Here is a 4,424-nt window from a genome sequence, read left to right on the forward strand (position 1 = left end):
CTATTCTATCTTGTTCCTGGCTATCTGTCTCATTATTAATAATTATAAAAATACTTTACCCTCAGTTTGCAACAATTCCTGGCATATTTACTATTCTTCACTAGCATTATAATTTAAAGTTATCAATTCTTCCTTAGCTTTCTTTGTTCATTATCTAACTTCCACGTGCATATGAAGCAATTGAAAAAACACCATAGCTTGGATCAGTTGCATCTTGACCTTCAAAGTGCCATTCTTTTTTTTTTTTCTATGATTATATTTTATTAATTTTCATAAACATTTACAGAGATTTTGGGCTTCCACTCATTCATTGTTGCACTATTCTCTCTACCCTCCTCCCAGTTTGTTCTTGTCCAAATGCCACAGTGCTTGTCAAAGCCAGTTCTGATTAATCTTCTTTGTCAGTGTATCCTTTGCCATTCCCTATCACTCCTCCCTGAGAGAGACTTCACCCTGAGTCATAAGGAAAAGGGGACGGCGTATTCTCTTAGCTACTTCCTGCTGAAAAGGGACGCTGTGGGTTTCAGGGTGAAGATCTTCTCTCACTACTCTAAAGGGCCCCTTGATTTTAAAGAGGTCAGTGGTAGCAGATTTGCCCAAGGCAATTCATCACTTGATTTCTTGACTGATGTTTCTTTGAATGTTGACTATGGATCCAAGTAAAAGAAAATCCTTGGCAACTCCAACAGCCTTAACCTAGTACTGCAGCTTCCTCCAGCTGGGACTTCAGGCCATACCAGATCAAGGCCTCAATCTATATAATAATATAGCTTCAAAAAGAATGATTCAAATTCACTGCTTTCAAATCAGAACTGACTCATCACTGACCCTCCGCCTGGATTTTGGAAGACTGTAAATCACTATAAGGAGATTGTTCATCTCTCTCCGGTGGAGGTGCAAGTGGATCCAAACCACCAGAAAGGCTTGACCTTTGGGTTAGCAGCGCACCTCATGACACGCTACGCCTCCAGAGCTCCTCCAATAACGAATGAAGAACCTGTAATTGTTGCGTGTACGTGTAAATGAATGTGCCTCTCAGCTGTGATTTAGAGAAAGAGAACGCATATCTAGGAACATTGTGACTGCAGAATGTTGTTGTTATTGTTGTTATGTGCCTGCGAGTCGTTTGCGACTCATAGCGACCCTATGTACAACAGCCCTAAACCCTGCTCTATCCTGTGCCAATCGCATTGCCTCTGACACACCCATCCCAATTACCCCAGTAACTGAATCAATCCACCATAGAGGGCCTTCCCCTCCTGCGCTGTCCCTCCACCCTACCAAGCATGATGTCCCTCTCCAAGGACCTGTCTCTCCTTACAACATGTCCAAAGTATGTCAGACAAAGCCCCAGTATCCTTGCCTCCAAGGAGTAGCCTGGTTTAATCCTCTCCAGGATGAATCTGTTTTCTTGGCAGTCCATGGAACTCTCAATACTCTTCTCCAGCACCACAGCTCAAAGGCATCAATTCTCCTTCTATCCTCCCTAGTCATTGTCCAACTCTCTGATGCATAACAAGTGATTGCAAAGACCATGGCCTGTATCAGGCGCACCTTAGTCTCCAGAGAGACACCGTTGCTCTTGAGTACTTTAGAGAGGTCCCTAACAGCAGACTTTCCCATCACAATACGTTTTTTGATTTCCTGGCTGATGGTGCCAAGAGTGTTGACCATGGAGCCGAGCAAACTGAAGCTGTGAACAATTTCAATCTCTTCACCATCTATTCTGATGCTACCAATTGGTCCAGTGGTGAGAATCTTTGTCTTCTTGACATTGAACCTCAGTCCATCCTGAAGGCTGCAGTCCTTGACTCTCTGCAGAATAGAAGTAACTAAACATTGTGCCAATAATGACTTGAAACGCAGACACAATCTTTGTTAGGATGAGAGATCCCTGGGTGTTGCAAATGGTTTTTACTTCACTATTAACCTACAGATACAGATTGGTTGTTCAAATCCACCCAAGTAAATTATAGAAAAAAGCCTTAACAATTTGCTTCTATAAAGAATCTAGCCAAGAAAACATGTAGTAGTTCTATGCTACAACACGTGGTTTTGTTTGTCTGGAAGTGGGGATCTGGAAAGGCAGGGTAATGGTAGACATAGTTCAATGGTAATTAATTTTATAAAACTTGATGAATGGATGGTAGAAGGAGAATTGATGCCTTTGAGCTGTGGTGCTGGAGAAGAGTACTGAATATACCATGGACTGCTAGGAGAACAAACAAGTTGGTCTTGCTTGGAGAGGGTGAAACCAGGATGCTCCATTGAGGCAAGGATTCTGCAGTTCCACCTGATATAGTTTAGACGTGTTGCAAGGAGGGACCAGTCCTTGGAGAGGGATGTCGTGTTTGGAAGGGTGAGGGACAGCACAAGATAGGAAGGCCCTCCATGAGATGGATTGACTCAGTGACTGGGGTAATGGGGGGAAGGTGTGTCAAAGACAATAAGGTTGGCTCAGGATAGAGCAGGGTTCAGAGCTGTTGTACATAGGGTTGTTATGAGTCGCAAGTGACTTGACAGCATATAACAACAACAACAACAATGAATGGGAATGATTGTATGAAACACAACGTGAGCAAGGAGTAATGTGAAACACAATGTATATGAACTTTGTAAGCCAGCCAATAGAAAATAAAAAAAAGAAAGGATAAAGAAAGGTCTCTGGAGAGGTAAACACGGTTGTGCTCAACTACTAACCTAAAGATTGAACCATCCAATGATATCAATAAAGAAAGGGCTGGCCATTTGCTGCTGTGAGGAGCACAGCCAGAAGGCGCTGCTCTGCTCTGTAACATGTGGCGTTGCCAAGAATTGGAATGGAGTCAAAGCAATGAATTCGGCTTTTTGTTTGTTTATGATAATGTTATAACTCCACAAATTTAGAAAATGAAACAAGATAATGTGCATAACGTCCTTGGCAGAGTGACTCACACATGGTGTTTTTGCTCAAAAGGATACCTTCAACGAGGCGACCTGCCACAGTGCCTGTCACAGTGGGTTCAAGCAGGGCAGTGATGTGCGCATGGTACTGGCCTGGCGGTGCTCCATTCTGCCGTCCATCAATTCATCATGACTCAAGACTCACGCAACAATGAGAAGACATCATTAGTGACCGCAGCCCGCAGAGTTGTGAAACTGCCTCATGGTTTGGTTGGGAATAGCTAGTGCTGCACAAACCATAACATCTCTGCTTGATGATGAACCCTGACTTGACTCCTTCCATTCAAATCTCACTTATCCGTGCCCTTTCAGCCTTTTGCCTGTTGTTGTTTGTCGTTATGTGCAATAAAGTCGCTTGCAACTCATAGCGACACTATGTACACCAGCTCTGAACCCTGCTCTATCCTGTGCCAACCTTAATGTCTCTGACACACCCTACCCCCATTACCCCAGTCACTGAGTCAATCCATCTCATTCAGGGTCTTCCCCTCCTGCACCTGCCCTCCACCCTCCCAAGCATGATGTCCTTCTCTAAGGACTAGTCCTTCCTTGCAACATGCCCAGAGTATGTCGGACAAAGCTTCAGAATCCTTGTCTCCAAGGAGCAGCCTGGTCTCACCTTCTCTAGAATGAACCTAGCAGTCCATGGTATATTCAATACTCTTCTCCAGCACCACAGCTCAAAAGCATCAATTCTCCTTCTATCATTCCTAGACATTAGCATGTTTAACTAGTTTTGGGACTGAGCATGGGGGAAGTGTTTGCCTGGGAACACACCTAATTAATTGCATTTTTAGGCCCCTTTTTAGAAAAGACATGCTTCGGAGAAGTCAGTCTGCAAGAGCAGTCAGATTCTAAGACAATTCAACACTTATTAGCTCCATTTCCAGATGAAGAAGTTCAGCACCAGAGAAGAGAATTGACTTGTAGACTAGTAAGGGGCTCTAGAGCTTAAATCTTAACATCATGCAATAAAGCCCCCCAGCAAAACTCAGTGAGGGAAAGACAGATGTGGTCAGCATAAGTAACAGAGAACAAGCGAGGGAATGACAGATGTGGTCAGCATAAGTAACAGAGAACAAGTGAGAAGCAAATAGACCAAGGCTCATAATTTGAATTGTGATATTTGAAGAGTACGGAATATCCCACAGACTGCCAAAAGAACAAACAAATATGTTTCAAAGAAAGTGCAACCTTAGTGCTCCTCAGAGGCAAAGAGGGTGAAACTTCATCTCAACTTACTTTGAACATGTTCTCAGTAGGGATCTGTTCCTGGAGAGAGATATCAGGCTGAAAAGGATGGAGGGGCAGTGAAAGGAAGGACGGCCCTAGAGGAGATGGATTGACATGTTGTCTGCCACAGAGGACTTGGACATGACACAGGGTACAAGGATGGTAAAGATAAGACAAGGTTCAGATCTGTTGTTCACAGCAGTGCTGAATTGTAGCTGATTCAATGGTACCCACCATCACCACCACTA

The sequence above is a fragment of the Elephantulus edwardii genome, unplaced genomic scaffold, assembly GCF_000299155.1.
Source record: "Elephantulus edwardii isolate Elephantulus edwardi_28Jun2011 unplaced genomic scaffold, EleEdw1.0 scaffold00117, whole genome shotgun sequence".
In the NCBI taxonomy this organism is placed as follows: Eukaryota; Metazoa; Chordata; class Mammalia; order Macroscelidea; family Macroscelididae; genus Elephantulus; species Elephantulus edwardii.